The 20874-nt window shown below is 42.9% G+C and overlaps 1 long non-coding RNA gene across 2 annotated transcripts; it reads right to left on the bottom strand.

The window, feature by feature from the left end:
- Positions 1 to 1509: 1509 nt before the first annotated feature.
- On the bottom strand, positions 1510 to 5097 carry LOC125537474. 2 transcript variants are annotated; one of them, XR_007295932.1, is made up of 4 exons: positions 4546 to 5097; positions 4295 to 4428; positions 3395 to 3504; positions 1510 to 1806 (listed from the first exon to the last, which is right to left on the bottom strand). It is a non-coding gene; the product is annotated as an uncharacterized LOC125537474 (long non-coding RNA). The 2 variants fall into 2 exon arrangements; XR_007295933.1 differs by having other exon boundaries at positions 4392 to 4428.
- Between the last annotated feature and the right edge of the window lie 15777 nt (positions 5098 to 20874).

The raw sequence follows: 20874 nt of genomic DNA, 5'->3' as shown, positions 1-20874 counted from the left end.
ATGCGAAAGTCTCGAAGACTGTTAATACCGTGCTGGTGTCTCTAGGGTGGCTTTCTGTGGCTTCTGGAATTAGAAGATCTTCGCCAATTTTTGCCACCTGCCGGAGTATCCAACATGCTCTAAGGCTGTGAGTTGTCGTGGCGCCCTCTGCACTGTGAATTTTACAGGGTCCATTAAGCCATCCTTCGAGTACGGTTCCGTGCCCTGTAGAGGGCTTTTGCTTTTTGGTATTAAAACCGGGTGTCTGGCGATGATGCACCCTTTTATTTCGGACTGGGTTTGTCTTTAGGGCCGGATTGTCCCAAAATTTTATTTCGGTTTTCCAGGTGCTTTCCATCGCACAGTACTTTCATACTATGGACGCCAAGTCAGCGAAGCGTGTAATATCACGGCGACTTATGGCGTTGAGGATTCCCTTGTCCGTGCAATTATTGCAGAAGAATGAAATTGTGTCTTCCTCGCGGCAGTCCTTTATCATGTTCATAACCAGGAAGAATCTGGCCCAGTAATGATGTACTGTTTCTTCGGGCTCTTGTCTAATTTGGGATAGATCGCTTATGTACGGGTGGGTGGGTGGAATCAAATCCGAAACCTCACCCAATCTGAGGCCCAAAGGCCAAGGAGTTTCCGAACTCGGAAGTTTGGATTCTTGGATGCTGTCCAATGAATCTAGCCCGTCGCCTGACTTTAAGTTCAGGTCTTGAGTGATGTCCTCCCCTCCGCGGGTATCCGGCTTGGAGGGATCGGGAATCCGGATATAGCTAGTACTTAAGATAGATGAAGGGTCGCCGCACTGTCCCTCTACCACGACAACGTGATGGGTGACCTGGGGAGAGTTAATCTCTCTCAGATCGGGTTTAGGCCCAATCTGGTCGTATTCCGTAGCGACTCCCAGGGCGGCGATGCGATTCAAGAGCTCGTTTAGGGAAGAGAGCTCCATCGGATCTAGCTACTCGGCGAATTCCGAGCTGACATGAAGATTGCTTTCGATGATCCGAGAAGTCATCATCGGCACAGCAGCCGAACATGCGATCATAAGGAAACCACCTAGCCGGAGAGTTTGGCCGACAGCCAAAGCTCCCTTAGCAACGGAACCGTCTTTAAAGACGGAATGAGGCATCCTTCCTGATGGCGACGGCACAAAGGAACTCTCAATGAAAGCACCAATATCGGTGTCAAAACCGGCGGATCTTGGGTAAGGGGTCCCGAACTGTGCGTCTAGGTGGATGGTTACAGGAGACAAGGGACACGATGTTTTTACCCAGGTTCGGGCCCTCTCGATGGAGGTAAAACCCTACTCCTGCTTGATTAATATTGATGATATGGGTAGTACAAAAGTAGATCTACCACGAGATCAAGGAGGCTAAACCCTAGAAGCTAGCCTATGGTATAATGGTTGTTCCTACGGACTAAAACCCTCCAGTTTATATAGACACCGGAGAGGGCTAGGATTACACAGAGTCGGTTACAATGGTAGGAGATCTACATATCCGTATCGCCAAGCTTGCCTTCCACGCCAAGGAAAGTCCCTTCCGGACACGGGACGAAGTCTTCAATCTTGTATCTTCATAGCCCAGGAGTCCGGCCGAAGGTATAGTTCCGGCTATCCGGACACCCCCTAATCCAGGACTCCCTTAAGCTTCATGAAATGTCTTTTAAATACCAGACTTGCCACCATCCTATGAAACGCCATCATTCAAAAAGAGCCACATGTCTCCCCCAGAAGAGTCACCAAACTTGCAATGCTCTGAAAAACGCAGCTAAACCACGCCCTCCATAATTGTGGAAATATACAAAGACCTGCAACTAGATCGATGTAATTTGCAAAAATTTAGTTCGAAGAAGTAAAACATTAGTATAAAAAGCTAACAAAACAGATGTCAATTGCCGTATTTTGTTTTAAAAAATTCTAAAAATGAAAAGCTGAGGATGTTCAGAGATGAGAACCATGTTACAAAAAAGAATTTCATGGGATCCCAAGTTCAAACATCAAGAACATGAAGCAAAGGTATGAAGTTTTGTACTCCCTCCGTTCCAAATTACTTGTCACAGAAATGGATGTATCTAAAACTAAAATACATCTAGATACATCCATACCTGCGACAAGTAATTCAGAATGGAGGGAGTAGCATTCAACAATCTCATCCTTGTGACAAAACTTACAAGATTGATACTCCCTAATACCCAAATTAATTGATGCAACTTTAGTACAACTTTGTAGGCGTCAATTAACTTTTTGAACCACGGAGAAAAAAATTATGAACAGATAAGGATCGGATCTGGTTGGTTTAGTTTAGAATGGTTTCGTTTACAGAAATTATGAAAGCAAAGGTATGAAGTTTTGTAGTATTAAACAATCTCATCCTTGTGACAAAACTTACAAGCTTGATACAAAACTTTTTTAACCGCAGACAAATTTTTACACTTCCAAGTACAATTTCGATGTATAGTAAATAGCAAGTAGTAAAATGCAGGTCAAACGATTTGTACACATGAGATGCTTCCTTTTTCCCCAAAACCGCATGCCAAGCATAGCATGTTTATACTTATGGAACATATATAGCACAATGCAGTGTACAATGAAATAAAGTAAATAACCACCATAAATTCACACAAAGCACTAGAGCTAATTTTGTTGGCCGCTACGCACTGGCAGTTAAAGACAACAGCCAATAGCTCAAAATGCCACCGAAGCCCACTAGCATGTGAGCGCCTATCTAGTTCACTATAATTAGAAGCCACCATTATGAGTTAGTACAATTTATATCAAAACTTTGGCATCTTTGTACTGAAGCTTGTAATTTCCAAAGTTACTATTATTATTATTATTAAGCAAAGAACAGCAAACACTTAATATATAGTTTATTCACATGAGATCCAAAGCCATGAAACCAAGCTGCTAAATAATCATATTATTTTCACAAGGCAGAACCTCATAAAAGAAGACCTTAATTAAGTAGTGGCATGAACCAGAATGTGCAGAATATCTACACGTACATTTTGACAGATCATCAACATGACAGAGACCTTCTTTTAAGCAATTGGTCATGCCCAGTGTAGCGATGCTTACCAGATCATCAATATGCAAAGCATGTACAAATACAATAAATCATATCAGTTCTGAATTTTGAACAGAATTTTAACTTTGCTAATTAAGTTCATCGTGAGTATCAATATGGTTCCTTTGCTTTACCTAGCAAGCCAAATACCTAGCTGTAAATAGGAAGTAATTAAGATATACAAGATATATAAGGATTGCTCCGAGGAACTAGTACCATGAAAGAGCAGCTCGGAGAGGGGACATAGAACTGCTACCCGTCATGTTACAATAAGGTGTTGCAAAAATTTAGTGGTTGTAGCCATTAATTTGGCAAAGAACGAGATTTAAATGTACCTCTCTAAGAACATGTTCTCCACCTACACCAGGTGCCTTCCAGAAGCAAGTATTATTTGGTTAGATGCATCTATGCCCATGACTTGAGCACCATCAAAAGATGATTCATTCTGCATAGCATGGTAAAGAAATTACAAGAATGACACAATCAAATTTGGAAAGAAAGAAATACAGCCAGAATCCAAGAGCAAAATTAGTGGACGAAATATGTTGGCAATGCACAGCGGTTTCAATCAAACAGATGATCCACAAGAATTAGCAGTCCAAATTATGAAGGTCTTTTGACACTAACTACACATTTGGTGCCACTTTGCAATATATATTTCAATTGTTCAGATAAGGCATGAAAACCAGACTGCTAACATCCTAACATACACATGGGATGGGACAAAATTGGACTATTTTGTACTCACCTGATCGGGAGTGATTGTTCTTTGCCATTCAAAAATAAGACATCCAACAGTTCCACCAAGTTCTTTTTCGCGGGATTGAGGTGGGGTCATGTTCAACAGTTTTCATTTTCATGAGCAAATAAAAAATGTTCTAAGATGTAACAATCAACACAACTAATAGTTCCAACTTCCTTAGTCACAAAAATTAAGATAGTCACTTATTATGCGTGTTAATATCCTTTTCAACCTCCTAAACCTTAACATGCAAACAAAACAAGGTTTGTATGTGTTGCTATTTGAAACAAAATAATCATAGTTGACAAACATATGTTTCAGGTCATGAATTCCCTGCCCAACCCAATTTCTAATTTGCGTTTGCTATTACTAAAAATGACCATATGTTTCAGGTCAGACAAGATACCAGGCAACAATTATTAGTAAAACATGCAGTACATGGTATAGGCTGAATGTTTGCAGCTGAAAATAGCACTTTGTAGCAAATATTTACCAGTAAGACAAAGCGGCAACTGTCGCTAGAGCTATAGTCTGAGCGCTCTGCTATTTTCTTCAAATCAGAGGAAGAAGATTTGGCATGATGGTATTACCTGTCGTTTTGAGACAAACATCTGTTGACCTGTGTTTCTGCAAGGCACAGGCATAAGTAAATGTAAGCATAAGTTTCTCACAAATGTGTCAACTATAAACTATTGATCAGTGCTACCTTAACAGAAAAAAATAGGAAAAAAACTAAAGAGCTACCTCGGGCTGGAAGTACAAGAGGGGGAGACCTGAGGAGCACGAACTGGGGGGAGCATGGACAAAGGACGATGGACTGGGAAGCACGACGTCGAGGTCGACCAGGGGCAGAGGAGCACTGGCCGGAGGAGATCGACCAGGAGGGCAGGCGGCGCCAAACCCTAGTCCGCATACGCCTCATCTCGGCAGTTCAGGAGAGATGCCAAGGAGACGGTGCTGTCTGGGGAGAAAGCGAGGCGGAGAGGCGACATTTAGGCGGCGCCGGGGATGCGGCAGAGGGCGGACGAGATCTGCGGAGGAGGGTATTTGACGCCGCGCGGTAGAGGAAGGTGCCCGGCGGCAGGATACCTCGGCGGCAATGGTGGTCCGGGAGGAGGCTGCTGCGATGGGTGGTCGGGGCAGCTGGGGTCGCACGGTGGAGGGTAGTCAGCAGGTTCTGGGGTCCGCGGCGGCTAGGGTCGGGCGATGGAAGGTGGTCGGCGGGGTCTGGGGTCGGAGCAGAAGGGGATTTGGGCTAGATCTAGTCGGGGGCGGCGCCTAAGTTTCATTTTTCTTAGGAGATCATAAGTTTCATTTTGGCTCTCACGCGCTCTCCGTGCTAGCGCGCTTTTGGGCCCAATCATCTCGTTTCGGCCCGTGAATGGTTACCGGCAGATAGTGGGCCTAGGTTTAGTTCTCCCCGCAGATGAGATGACGGATACCGACACTGGCAGTTTGTGTGCCCTTCTTTCTCAGCATCTACCGGCAGTTACCCTGCCCTCAATGACTTGTATCGCCAGTAAAAAGATCCCGGCAGTTTGTTTGCCCTTATATTGGTATTTCTCCCGGCAGTTAATTGCCCCCAGTTAAGTGTTGTGGTGTAGTGTCGAGAGCCATCCACTGAAAAAAATCACGTCTGATGTGCTTCTTCAGTCGCGCCGCCGGCCCCCTCTTTAGTCCAGTTCGCTCCATTCCCCAACCGACAGCACAGGACGGAAGTTTATTTCCCCCTCGCGTTCTCGATGGATTGAAGACGCGCGGCATCGAATCCAACACCGGTGATGACTGCTTGTCCAAGTGATTTTCAGATAAGAAACTGCCTGTTTCAAAGGAAGAGCATTTAAATCAACAGGCACTTTTCAAACATGGATAACAGAATGTTGGAAATTTTATTCATGGTAAAAAATGGAACTAACAACAAGTTAACATCATGCTGATCAACATTCATGTATAGCACATCTTCATATGATGCAAAGTCAAAAGGATGTGCTATTTTCAAAATGGCAAGATAATGTTGAGTGCGAAAAACTAGGTAAACTAGGGATGAAATTTTGGCAAGTGTTAGATATTTTCAACTGCACCAGTTGGAATCGAACACGGGCAGTATAACTTTTGGGTGAGAGGGTTGTAGCCATCGGGCCAGTGCGGTATGTTTGAAAGAATGAAGGCGTCTTCCCCGGCTCCAGTTCTTTATCGTCTGTGTGCGCTTGCCATAGTGCCGCCGTATGCCATCGCCAACATGCTCAATAAACGAGAGGAATCCGGAGAGGACTGTACGCCAAGAGACTGACAGTGGGGACCCACCTGGTCCAAGTCGTACGCAAGCAAGTACCTCATTGGAAAAGAGCTTCCTCCTAATTGTATGCTGACGTTGGAGCTCACGAGTTTGTCAACCTAGTCAATAAATGAAATAAATTTCCAACGATGACTGTCATCGGGGAGCTTTTATTTTCAGGGGTATCGGGGATCTTTTTTTGTTCTTGTTGTTGTTGCAGGAAAAGGGTATCGGGAATCTAGCTGGTATCATTTTTTCTAGAGGGCGAACAAGTATCAGCTACGCCTAAGTTTTGTTTTTAAACATGTGTAGCCCATGACATACCGAGATAGTGGTTTCAACTTATTTTTTGAGGTCCATCATGTACGTACCGGCCTATGGGCCTCCCAGCGTAGGTTTTACTTTTTCTTAAAGATCGGGAACCCAATATATTTTTTTAATAAAATGCAGATCTTTGTTCTATTTATCTATATATAAGAATAATAATGTTGTGTCCAATTTTTGCGTTCTCTTCCAACCATATTATATATATTTATATTATTACTATTATCATATATTTAATAAAGACTTATATATACATTCTAAAAACATCCCGCGTCTTATTACTTATAAAAGTAAATGTTTAACATAAGTTGGCAAGGAAAATCCTGGTTGTTTTTGACTCACAGGCAAGGAAAATCCTGGTGACTGGGCACAAAAGCTTAAGAAGATTTTAAGGACCAATGTAATAATAACGCACTCATTTTTCTTTTGAGCAATAACTCGCTAATTTGTTAATTTTATATATAAAAAATGTGTCGCTCCGCTTTATTTTTTGATATTAATTGCTCCTTCTAACCTAACATTATATATAGAACAATCCCAACTAATTCGTGTATTTCAAGAAAGTGCAAATGGCTGGGATTTCTTAGAAAATATTAAAGGGGCCGCATTGACGCGAAATTATTTGTTCACCCAGCTCAGCAAATGGACTGTAAATTCTAGAAAATATGGGTTAAATATATGCCACATTTTTGCAGGCTGACATGTGAGCCAATGGGTCGAAGCCTACGCAAGGCATTGTCAACTTAGTCAACAAATGATTCTAACATCCACAGCCATTGGATTTATATCCAACGGCTAGCATGCACCTTCAATCTCTTGTCTTCTTCCTCCAGCGTCGCTGGGACCGTCTGCTCTGGCCTCTGGCGGCTAGCGGCTCTTCTTAGCATGCATCGCTGCGAAGCGCTACCCCACCACCAGCCAGGCTATCCCTCCACCGCTCCACCCTCCTGTTATTATCTACCGACTGCAGCCCCACGCCGCACCAGAACCAGTTATAACCCTTGTACTCCTATCAATCTGCGACTCCACTGCCGCGTCTTCTCATCTCCGGGTCATTCCCGTCCGGGGCCTCGCCGTCATCCACCGCCTCGCTGCGCTCGGTGTGGCGTGGTCAACAAACGAGAGCCATCGGAAGACGATTGTACGTGGACAGCCTGGCGGCTGGGACCCACGAGGTCCATGGTCGCACGCAAGGAAAGTTCCACCTTACTAAGCTGAAAAAATATTTCCTCCCCTGACAGCTAGGACCCATCAGCTTTATCTTCGCATGGAAGGAAGTGGCTCCTTGTTATGCGAAAGAAACTATTGCTCCCGATGGCAGTTGGGACCCGGCAGATTTGGTGGCTGACTTGTGGGCCTACTAAGCTGACGTGTACACAGGGCTTTGTCAACTTAATCAACAAATGATTCTAGCAGTTGGACCGCCGTGCTGCTTCTTCAACTTGTGTTCTTGCTCATGTCTCCCGTGGGCGGCAGTGCCACCATGCACCCGAACCAGTCAAGTTTCCCACTCCTCTCCATCTGCGACTCCACTGCCGTGTCTTCCCCATCTCCGGGTCGTTCCAGTCTGGGGCCTCGCCGTCGTCCACCAGCCTTGGTGTGCTCGGCACGGTGTGGTCAATGTGGTCAACAAACGAGAGTCATCGGAAGATGACTGTTCGTGAGAGGCTGACAGTGGGGACGCACCACGCCCATGGATGCATGCATGCAACAACATCCTTCCTACCCTGAAAAATAATGTTTTCTCCCCCTGACCGCTGGGACCCACCAGCTACATCTTCACATGCAAGCAAGTGCGTCCTTATTACGGGCAAAAAGAATGATTCCCCCGTGACAGCTGGGACCTGATTCTGCTAGAACTATGTTGGTATTTCCCCAAAGAGGAAGGGATGATGCAACACATCAATGGTAGGTATTTCCCTCAGTGACGAGACCAAGGTTATCGAACCAGTAGGAGAACCACGCAACACTACGTGCATGGCACCTGCACACAAATAACAAATACTTGCAACCTGATGTATTCAAGGGGCTGTCAACCCCTTTCGGGTAACGGCGCCAGAAATTGGCAAAAAGACGGGATAAAAATATGATAGATTGGATAAATAGATCTTGAATAAAATAAAGTGCAGCAAAGTATTTTTGTATTTTTAGTTTAATAGATATGAAAATAGAAGAAAATAAAAATAGATCGCAAAGGCAAATATAAGAAAGAAGAGACCCGGGGGCCGTAGGTTTCACAAGTGGATTCTCTCGAGAAAAATAGCAAACTGTGGGTAAACAAATTACTGTTGGGCAATTGATAGGACTTCAAATAATCATGGCAATATCTAGGCAATGATCATTATATAGGCATCACGTCCAAGATTAGTAGACCGACTCCTGCCTGCATCTACTACTATTACTCCACACATCGACCGCTATCCAGCATGCATCTAGTGTATTAAGTTCATGGAGAAACGAAGTAATGCAATAAGAACGATGACATGATGTAGACAAGATCTATTTATGTAGAAATAGACCCCATCTTGTTATCCTTAATGGCAACGATACATACGTGTCAGTTCCCCTTCTATCACTGGGATCAAGCACCGTAAGATCAAACCCATCACAGAGCACCTCGTCCCATTGCAAGATAAATAGATCAAGTTGGCCAAACAAAACCCAAATATTGGAAAAGAAATAGGAGGCTATAAGAAATCATGCATATAAGAAATCAAAGAAGACTCAAATAACTTTCAAGGATAAAAAGATAGATTTGATCATAAACTCAAAGTTCATCGGATCCCAACAAACACACCACAAAAAGAATTACATCATATGGATCTCCAAGAGACCATTGTATTGAGAATCAAACGAGGGAGAGGAAGCCATCTAGCTACTAACTACGGACCTAAAGGTCTACAAAGAACTACTCACGCATCATCGGAGAGGCACCAATGGACATGATGAACCCCTCCGTGATGGTGTCTAGATTGGATCTGGTGTTTCTGGAACTTGCGGTGGCTGGAATTGATTTTCATCGACTCCCCTCAGGTTTCTGGAATATTGGGGTATTTATAGAACAAAGATGTGGTTCGGGGGGCCACCGAGGTGGGCACAACCCACCTGGGCGCGCCTGGGCCCCCAGGCGCGCCCTGGTGGGTTGTGCCCCCCTTGGGGCACCCCCAGGTACTTCTTCGGCCCATTAGGTGTCTTCTGGTCCATAAAAAATCCACAAAAAATTTCGTTGTGTTTGGACTCCATTTGGTATTGATTACCTGCGATGTAAAAAACATGCAAAAACAGCAACTGGCACTTGCCACTGTGTCAATAGGTTAGTACCAAAAAATGATGATAAAATGATTGTTAAACATCCAAGAATGATAATATAACAGCATGGAACAATCAAAGATTAAAAATACGTTGGAGACGTATTAGCATCCCCAAGCTTAATTCCTGCTCGTCCTCGAGTAGGTAAATGATAAAAACAAAATTTTTGATGTGGAATGCTACCTAACATGTTCATCTCATATTCTTTTCTTTATAGCATGGACATTTGGACTTTTATATGGTTCAAAGCAATAGTCTAGTTTTGACATGAGACTTAAATACTCAAGCATATCAACAAGCAACCATGTCTTTCAAAATATCAACACTAAAATAAGTTATCCCTAGCCAGTTATGCTCAATCATTGATCCATCCATGAAACACACTCGCATATTAGCTACACCCAATGCTCAAGTATGATCAAAGTGCCCCCTAGTTGGTTCTTTATAAGAGAAGATGGAGACTCAAATTAAAAATAAAAATTGTATAAAGTAAAAGAAAGGCCCTTCACGGAGGGAAGTAGGGATTTGTAGAGGTGCCAGAGCTCAAAGCAAAAAAGATAGAGATAAAAACATTTTGGGAGGCATGCTTTTCCTGTCAACGAGAACAATCAAGTAGTTCCAATACTTTCCATGCTAGATATATTAAAGGCGGTTTCCAAACAGAAATTAAAGTTTATTCCTTTTTCAACCATACTTTCACTTTCCATGGCTAGCCATATCCACGGGTGCCTTCCATATCAACACTTTCCAAGGAATTTATTATTTGATAACATAAAGTAAATTCATTTTTCATTTCGGGACTGGGCATCCTTAATACTTGTGCCTTACTCTCGTGCAATGACAAGTAAATAAACACTCATCGTGGGAATAACATATCTAGCATGGAAATATATTAGCCACCCCCTATCGTTTCATGAGCGGTATGAGCACACAAGAGAGAAATTTATTTTGAAAATTAGAGATGGCACATACAAATTTGCTTAGAACGGCACGGAAATACCGCATATAGGTAGGTATGGTGGACTCATGTGGCAAAACTGGTTTAAAGGATTTTGGATGCACAAGTAGTGATCATACTTAGTGTAAAATGAAGGCTAGCAAAAGATTGAGAAGCGACCAACCAAGAAACGAAAAAACTCATAAGTGAGCATTAAGCATAATTAACACCAAATAATGCACCACAAGTAGGATGTAATTTCATTGCATAACTATTGACTTTCGTGCTTTCATAGGGAATCACAAACCTTAACACCTATATTCTTACTAAAGCATAATTACTCATCAACATGACTCACATATCACATCATCATATCTCAAAACTATTACAAGGAATCAAGTTTATTTTGTCCAATGATCTTCATGAAAGTTTTATTATACCCTCTTTGGATATCTATCACTTTGGGACTAATTTTCATGTGTTGCTTTTGAAAAGCTCAAACAAATATAAGTGAATATCATGACCATAATATTTCTTTCTCTCAAATTAATTTAAGTGAAGCAAGAGAGAATTTCTCAAAAAAGTTACTAACTCTCAAATAAATCTAAGTGAAGCAAGAGAGCATTTATTCAAAAATACTAAAGCACACCATGCTCAAAAAGATACTCCCTCCGTCCGAAAATACTTGTCATCAAAATGGATCAAAAGAGATGTATCTAGAACTAAAATACGTCTATATACATCCCCTTTTATCCATTTTGATGACAAGTATTTCCGGACAGAGGGGGTATAAGTGAAGCACTAGAGCAATTCCATAGCTAATAAAGATTTAAGTGAAGCATAGAAAGCAATTCTAACAAGTCATGGAATAATTTTGGCTCTCTCAAATAGGTGTGTCCAGCAAGGATTCAAGACTTAAAACACAAAGAAAAACAAGCAAATACTCATATCATACAAGACCCTCCAAGCAAAACTCATAGTATGTGACGAATAAAAATATAGTTCCGAGTAAAATATGGATGGTCGCTAGAAGAAAGAGGGGATGCCACTCGGGCATCCGAAGCTTAGTTGCTTGCTTCTCTTTGGATAATGGCTTGGGATGCCATGGGCATCCCCAAGCTTAGGCTCTTCTTACTCCTTATTCCTTCATCCATTGTACCATCGCCCAAAACTTGGAAACTTCAATCACACGAAACTCAACAAAACCTTCGTGAGATCCGTTAGTATAAGAAAATAAATCACTACTATAAGTAATGTTGCAAACCCATTCATATTTTACTCTTGAATTATTTCTACTGTATTCCAACTTTTATATGGCAAAAACTCTTCAAATAAAACCATATAATCATCAAAACAAGCACACAACGCAAAGAAATCAGAATCTGTCAAAAACAGAACAGTCTGTAGCAATCTGGATATTTTGAGTACTTCTGAAAGTCCAAAAATTCTAGAAAATTAGGACCACGTGAGAAATTTGTATACTAAACTTATGCAAAAAAGAATTGGTATTTTATCACGATCCTGTTTAAAATGATAAATATTATTGTGAGCACAAAAAATTCTGTTTTTCAGCAAGATCAAATCAACTATCGCCCAACAAGATCCTAAAGACTTTACTTGGCACAAACACAAATTAAAACACAAAAACCACAATCATAACAGTAGCATAATTGTGCAAACACTCAAGAACAGAAAGAAAAAGACAAAAATAAATTTTATTCATTGGGTTGCCTCCCAACAAGCGCTATAATTTTACGCCCCTAGCTAGGCATAATGCAAGGATCTAAGTATTGTCATTTTGTTTCTAGATCCATAAGATGCCCTCATTATTGATTCATATGGTGGCCTAATTATTGTTCTAGGGAAGTGTTCCATACCCTTCCTTAGTGGAAATTGAAATTTAATATTGCCTTCTTTCATATCAATCATGGTACCAATAGTACGTAAAAACGGTCTACCAAGAATAATTGGACAAGACGAATTGCAATCAATATCAAAAAAAATCTATGGGCACATAATTCCTATTTGCAAGAATAACAACATCATTAATTCTTCCCATAGGCTTTTTAATAGTAGAATCCGCCAATGCAAATTTAAAGAACATTCTTCAATGTTGGTAAGACCAAGCACATCACATAAAGATTTCGAAATTGTAGAAACACTGGCACCCAAGTCACACTAGGAAAAACACTCATAATTTTTAATCTTGACTTTGATAGTAGGTTCCCACTTATCATGCAATTTTATAGGAATTTAAACTTCTAATTCCAACTTTTCTTCTAAAGCTTTCATCATAGCATCAACAATATGTTTAGCAAAAGCTTTATTTTGTTCATAAGCATAGGGTGAATTTATCATAGATTGCAACAAACAAATACAATCAATCAAAGAGAAACTATCATAATTAAAATCTTTGTTATCCAAAAGAGTGGGCACGTTAAAGTTTTGACCTCTTCAAACCCACTTTTATCAATTTTCTCAACAAGATTTTCACCCTCCGAATTATCGGGATGCCTTCTAGCTAAAGTTGACTCTTCTCCGGTCCCTTTATCATCAATTTTAATTTTACCAAACAAGGAATCAATATAAGAAACACCAATCATTTTAAGATCTTCATCAGTTTTACGAAAGCAATCACTAGAAAACGCCTTTTCTAAAAATTCTCTTCTAGCTCTAAGCATAGCGGTTCTTTTCTTACTTTCATCCATAGAAACATAAAGATCTTTAATTGATTCCTCAACCTTAGGCAGAAACATTTTCATCTTGAGATTTTCTACATCATGAGAAATTCTATCAACACTTCTAGACAAATCATCAATCCTATTCAGCTTTTCTTCCATTGTAGCATTGAAAACTTTTTGAGTGTTGATAAATTATTTAATATTATTCTCAAGATCATAGGTGTTCCTATTATTATTATAATATGGATTACTATAGGAATTACCATAATTATTAGAGGAATTACTAGGAAAAGGCCTAGGATTGAAATTACCCCTATAAGCATTGTTATTGAAATTGTTTCGAGAGATAAAATTCACATCTACGGCATCACTATTTTTCTCAATCAAACTAGACAAAGGCACATCATTAAAATCAATAGGAGCACTTTTATTAGCAACCAATTTCAAAAGAGCATCAATTTTTTCACTCAAAGAAGAAATTTCTTCAACCGAATTAACTTTTTTACTAGTAGGAGCTCTTTCGGCATGCCATTGTGAATAATTTGCCATAATATTATCAAGCAATTTCGTGGCTTCACCAAAAGTAATCTCCATAAAAGTACCACCCGTGGCGGAATCTAAAATATTATGAGAAATAAAATTCAACCCTGCATAAAAAAATTTGTATGATCATCCAAAGATTTAACCCATGAGTTGGGCAATTCCTTACCATCATTTTCATCCTTCCCCAAGATTGTGCAACATGCTCATGTTCATGTTGCTTGAAATTCATGATCTGGGTTCTAAGGGAAATAATTTTTGCGGGCGGAAAATACTTAGTAATAAAAGCATTCTTGCACTTATCCCAAGAATCGATACTATTGCGAGGCAAAGAAGAAAACCAATTTTTTGCACGATCTCGCAAAGAAAACAGAAATAATTTCATCTTTACAACATCACTGTCCACATATTTTTTATTTTTCATATCGCATAATTCCACGAATGTGTTAAGATGGGATGCGGCATCCTCATTAGGAGTACCGGAAAATTGATCTTTCATAACAAGATTCAGCAAAGCAGTATTAATATCACAAGACTCTGCACTAGTGGCGACAGGAGCAATCGGAGTGCCAATAAAATCATTGTTGTTGGTATTGGAGAAATCACACAACTTGGTGTTCTCTTGAGTCGTTGTGACCATGCAACAAGATTGCACTCAAAAACAGATTTGACGATAAAACGGCGAACAAAAAGGGGGCGGATAAAACGGCAAATGTTTGTGAAGTGGGGGAGAGGAAAACAAGAGGCAAGTGGAAAAAAATGTAAATTGCGAGGAGATGAGATTCGTGATTAGGAACCTGGTAGATGTTGATGATGTCTCCCCGGCAAAGGCGCCAGAAATTCCTTTTGATATCTGCTAGAACTACGTCGGTATTTCCCCAAAGACGAAGGGATGATGTAGCACAACAACAGTAGGTATTTCCCTCGGTGATGAGACCAAGGTAATCGAACCAGTAGGACAACCACAAAACACTACGTGAACAGCACCTACACACAAATAACAAATACTCGCAACCTGACGTATTACAGGGGTTGTCGATCCCTTTCGGGTAACAGCGCCAGAAATTGGCAAAAAGATGGGATAAAAACATGATAGATTGGATAAATAGATCTCGAATAAAATAAAGTGCAGCAAAGTATTTTTGTATTTTTGGTTTAATAGATCTGAAAATAAAAGCAAATAAAAATAGATCGCGAAGGCAAATATAATAAAGAAGAGACCTGGAGGCCGTAGGTTTCACTAGTGGCTTCTCTCGGGAAAAATAGCAAACGGTGGGTAAACAAATTACTGTTGGGCAATTGATAGAACTTCAAATAATCATGATGATATCCAGGCAATGATCATTATATAGGCATCACATCCAAGATTAGTAGGCCGACTCCTGCCTGCATCTACTACTATTACTTCACACATCGACCGCTATCCAGCATGCATCTAGTGTATTAAGTTCATGGAGAAACGGAGTAATGCAATAAGAACGATGACATGATGTAGACAAGATCTATTTATGTAGAAATAGACACCATCTTGTTATCCTTAATGGCAACGATACATACGTGTCGGTTCCCCTTCTGTCACAGGGATCAAGCACCGTAAGATCGAACCCATCACAAAGCACCTCTTCCCATTGCAACATAAATAGATCAATTTGGCTAAACAAAACCCAAATATCGGAGAAGAAATATGAGTCTATAAGCAATCATGCATATAAGAAATCGAAGAAGGCTCAAATAACTTTCATGGATAAAAAGATAGATCGGATCATAAAGTCAAAGTTCATCGGATCCCAACAAACACACCGCAAAAAGAATTACATCATATGGATCTCCAAGAGACCATTGTATTGAGAATCAAATGAGAGAGAGGAAGCCATCTATCACCTAACTACGAACGAGAAGGTCTACAAAGAACTACTCACGCATCATCGGAGAAGCACCAATGGACATGATGAACTCCTTCATGATGGTATCCAGATTGGATCGGGTGTTTCTGGAACTTACGATGGCTAGAATTGATTTTTGTCGACTCCCCTTGGGTTTCTGGAATATTGGGGTATTTATAGAGCAAAGAGGCGGTTCGGGAGGCCATTGAGGTGGGCACAACCCACCTGGGCGCGCCTGGGGGCCCAGGCACACCCTGGTGGGTTGTGCCCCCCTTGGGGCACCCCCCAGGTGCTTCTTCGTCCCATGGGTGTCTTCTGGTCCATAAAAAATCCAAAAGAAGTTTCGCTGCGTTTGGACTCCGTTTCGTATTGATTTCCTGCAATGTAAAAAACATGCAAAAAACAACAACTGTCACTTGGCACTATTTCAAAAGGTTAGTACCAAAAAAAAGATATAAAATGACTATAAAATGATTGTAAAACATCCAAGAATGATAATATAACATCATGGAACAATCAAAAATTATAGATATGTTGGAGACGTATCAGGACCCAGCAGCTATATCTTCGCACGCAAGGAAGTGCGTCCTTATCCTCCCTGACAGCTGGGACCCACCCGGTCGAAGTGTATGTAGCGTTGTCTGTCTTGTCACGGATGTGTACGTACATACTGGTCGATCAGTTGCTCTACAACGACAAACCATGGCCGAGTAACTAGCAGCACATGTCATAGTAGAGCCCTCCATGTAGCAGTTCAAGTTGTCCCGTCTAAACCATGTACACATACATACAACCACACGCCAAAAAATACGGCCACATACGTACATACGAGTGGGGTCTCGAAATGCGTACTCGCGCATACGAACGGCTAGGGCTCGTGTACATGGAGAGCCAACGGACGGTAGCGATGTTGTCATGTTCATCTTCAGCTAACCGACTGGGTCGGAACGGAGAAAACAACGCCGTGTTCACTGGGAGCCAAGTGACTGGGTCAGAACGCATCATGTTCATCGGGAGGCAACATACTGGGTCAGAATGGGTCGTGTTCAATGGGAGCCAACTGGCTTGGACGGAACAGCCGGAACAGGGTCTGGTGTACCGCAAAACGGAGGAAAACGGCGTTGTGTTTGACCGTGTACGGTCGAAACGGGGTTCTGTTCATCGGGAAGGGTTTGGCGTACCGCAAAACGGAGGGAACGAACTTGTGTTCGAGCTCCTACGGTCGAAACAGGGTGTTTTTGATTGGGAGGGGTGTGGCATACCGCAAAACGGAGGAAACGGACTTGTGTTGGGGCGCCTACGGTCGAAACAGGGGTCCTGTTCATCGAGAGGGGTGTGGCGTACCGCAAAACGGGACTACACGGGCTACTGTTCATCCACCGTCTACTGCCTCGGTCCAGCCTCCACGGTCTACTGTTCACCCACCGACGACTTCCTCCAGCCTCCACCTGCTACTGCTCATCCACTATCGACTTCCTCCAGCCTCCACCAGCTACTATTCACCACGGGGTCCTGTTCATCCATCCTCCACCAGCTAGTGTTCAACCAGCCCTCTCCACGGGGTCCTGTTCAACCAACCCTCCACGGGCTACTGTTCATCCAGCCCTGCACCGGCTACTATTCAACCAGCCCTCCCCCAGCTGCTATTCATCCAGCCCTCCACGGGGACCTGTTCATCCACCCCCAACCGTCTCGATCGGAGTTCTGTTCATCCAGGGGCAACGGTCTCTACTACCACGGGGTCCTGTTCATCCAACCCCCACCGGGAATTGTTCATCCAACCCCCAACAACACTCATTGTTCATCAAGAGGCAGCAAGTTCGATCGGCTTCAGTTAGCAACAATAGCGAAGGAATCGCTCGGGTTTAGTTAATAGTCAGGGATCGATCGGTAGGGTTCAGTAACGTAGACAGTGCAATGGCTCGGCTTCAGTAAGCGAACACCTCGCTCGGGTTCAGTTAGAGCTCAACGCCTCGCACACGCGCGCGTACGTGTACGAGAGAAACACGCAATCCTCCGTGCATCGCCCGGCCCCGACCGCCCACCGTAACCGAGGACTCCCCAAAATTTTCCTCACCCTCACTTCTACCTCGATTTTTTTCATGATGACGGCCCAAAGAATGTCATGCAGGTGCATCTCCGGCCCGCCCGGGACGAAAAGCCCATTTTTGGTCATGATTTTTTGTCATAGAAGTAGGAGCCCACCACATCTATGATAATACCGGGTTTTGTCACAATTATCGTCATAGAAGTGTCATAAGCATGACAGAAAAAAATTCATTCAGCCCAAAATGTCACGGATGTATCTTTTTTTTGTAGTGAACCCTTACAAAACTAACTCGATTACATTATAAATCTCATCCAACCCATCACCGTCCAGCAAGCCTACGATGGAATTACTCACTCCCGACAGTGAGCATCATGGAATTGGTGATGGAGGAAGGTTGGTGATGATGATGGCGGCGGATTCCACTCTTCGGAGCCCCGAACGGACTCTAGATTAGCCCTCCCGATGAAGAACGGGTGGTGGCGGCGGCTCCCTATTGTAAAACGCGATGAATCCTTCTCTATGATTTTTTTTCTCTGTGAATAGGTACTTATGCAGTTGGAGTTAGGGTTGTAGGTGGTCCAGGGGACCCACAAGCCTGGGAGGCATGCCTTGGGGGGTAGGCGCCCCCCAGGGCTTGTGGAATCTGGGTGGCCCCCCTTTGGTATCTTTTTTTGCCAGTATTTTTTATACATTCCACAAAAATTCTCTGTAAATTTTCAGGTCAATCCGAGAACTTTTATATCCGCACAAAAATAACACCATGGCAATTCTGCTGAAAACAGTGTCAACCAGGTTTAGTTCCATTCAAATCATGCAAATTAGAGTCCAAAACAAGGGCAAAAGAGTTTGGAAAAGTATATATGATGGAGACGTATCAACTATGCAGCAGAATAGGATCATTCAAAAGTAGTAACAACTACACTACTCTAATGCAAGCAGTAGACAGAAGGTGTAGGATGTATCGGGATGGTCAAGGACGTTTTGCTTGCCTGGTTGCTCTGTAGACGAAAGGGGTCTTTGGAAGCATATCCGTAGTCGAACATCGAAGCATCAACAGTCTCGAGGTCTACAGGAGAGGAAGGAGGGGGAAGAAACAGTCAATAACAGGCATACAGAACAACAGAAAGTATGTCATGACCGTAAGCAGTGCTAGGGGTGTTCTAACGCGGTACTATACATTGCAAACGGAGAGGGAAAACACCGGTTTTTTCCCGGCGTTTGGACTTTTTTGCACATATAAAAGAGAGGGGATGGTTCCAAGTTTGGAGTGTTAGAGGCATGAGACAGGTATATGGATAACGTATTTGGATTCGTCATATTTTTCCGAGCAACTTTCATATATAGATTATTTTCATCCAATTTACGGATTATTTTCTATGAATTTTCAAAAATTAAACAATAGTCCGTAAACACCTGGATTTATTTTAAAAACAAAAATATCCAGAAACTGCTAGGTGCACCCGGTACACTGCACCCAGAGTGCACCAGAGGGGCTGACTGGTGGGGCCAGTCAACTGCATAGTCAGCAGTTGACTAGTCCATGTTGACTAGTCAAAGGGAGCACCGTGGCCCACCTGTAAGTGCCTACACTATTATTTATTTATTTTATCTTTTTATTTTTCTCATCCTATTCTCTTTTTCTTTTTTTTGAAGGTGCCCCCTTTTTGCCAGAGACCCAGCCGGCCAGCCGAGGCTGGAATGCATGCACGCGGACGCACGGCATGCGGCGGAGGCCAGCGGCTACCGGGCGAGCGGGTGGGCCGGAGGGCGCAGCCACGCGCGAGAGGGAGAGCGCTCGGGGCGCGGGGCCTGCAGGGGAGCACGGCGGAAGTGGCGAGGGCGTGCGGGCGCAGCAATGAGCAGGGCAAGCGGGTCGGGCGTGGCTGTGGGGGGCAGAGTCGGTCATGGTGCGGCCAAGCGCGTGGGCGTAGAGGCGTCGCAGGGCGAGGCCGCGGGAAGCAACATCGGAGCGCATTGGCGGGGAGTAGCAGCGGCGGTAGACGCATCGAGCCGCAACACAAGTGGCGGGGCATGGCCCGGGGGCAGGGACAAAAGCAGGTGGCGTGAGCGCAGGCGCACCGGAGCTGCAGGGCATGATGCAGGCGTGGTTCAACAGCGGCACGAGCACGCGAGCGCGGTGGGCGAGCAGCAGCAGGCTGATACGTCTCCAACGTATCTATAATTTTTGATTGTTCCATGCTATTATATTATCAATCTTGGATGTTTTAAAATCATTTTATAGTCATTTTATATCATTTTTGGTACTAACCTATTGACATAGTGTAAAGTGCCAGTTGTTGTTTTCTGCATGTTTTTTACTTCGCGGGAAATGAATATCAAACGGAGTCCAAATGCAACGAAACTTTACAGAGATTTTTTTTTGACCACAAGACACCTAATGGGCCAAGGCTGCGCCTCGAGGATGCTCCGAGGAGAGCACAACCCACCAGGGCGCGCCCTGGTGGGTTGTGCCCACCTCGGGTGCCCCCCGGACCGCCTCTTTGCTCTATAAATACCCCAATATTCCAGAAACCCTAGAGGATTCGAGAAAAATCAATTCCAGCCGCCGCAGAGTCCAAAACCACTAGATCCAATCTAGACACCATCACAGAGGGGTTCACCACTTCCATTGGTGCCTCTCTAGTGATGCGTGAGTAGTTCTTTGTAGACCTTTGGGCCCGTAGTTAGTAGCTAGATGGTTTCCTCACTCTCGTTTGATTCTCAATACAATGTTCTCTTGGAGATCCATATGATGTAACTTTTTTGCGGTGTGTTTGTTGGCATCGGATGAACTTTGAGTTTATGATCAGATCTATCTTTTTATATCCATGAAAGTATTTGAGTTTCTTTGATATCTTTTATGCATGATTGCTTATAGCCTCGTATTTCTTCTCCGATATTTGGGTTTTGTTTGGCCAACTTGATCTATTTGTCATGTAATGGGAAGAGGTGCTTTCTAGTGGGTTCGATCTTACGGTGCTTGATCCCAATGACAAAAGGGGAACCGAAACGTATGTATCGTTGCTACTAAGGATAAAACGATGGGGTCTATCTCCACATAGATAGATCTTGTC

The sequence above is a fragment of the Triticum urartu genome, chromosome 2 (assembly GCF_003073215.2).
Source record: "Triticum urartu cultivar G1812 chromosome 2, Tu2.1, whole genome shotgun sequence".
NCBI classification, from domain to species: Eukaryota; Viridiplantae; Streptophyta; class Magnoliopsida; order Poales; family Poaceae; genus Triticum; species Triticum urartu.
The sequence above is the reverse complement of the archived record's forward strand: the minus strand, read 5'-3'. Positions and strand labels throughout refer to the sequence as shown.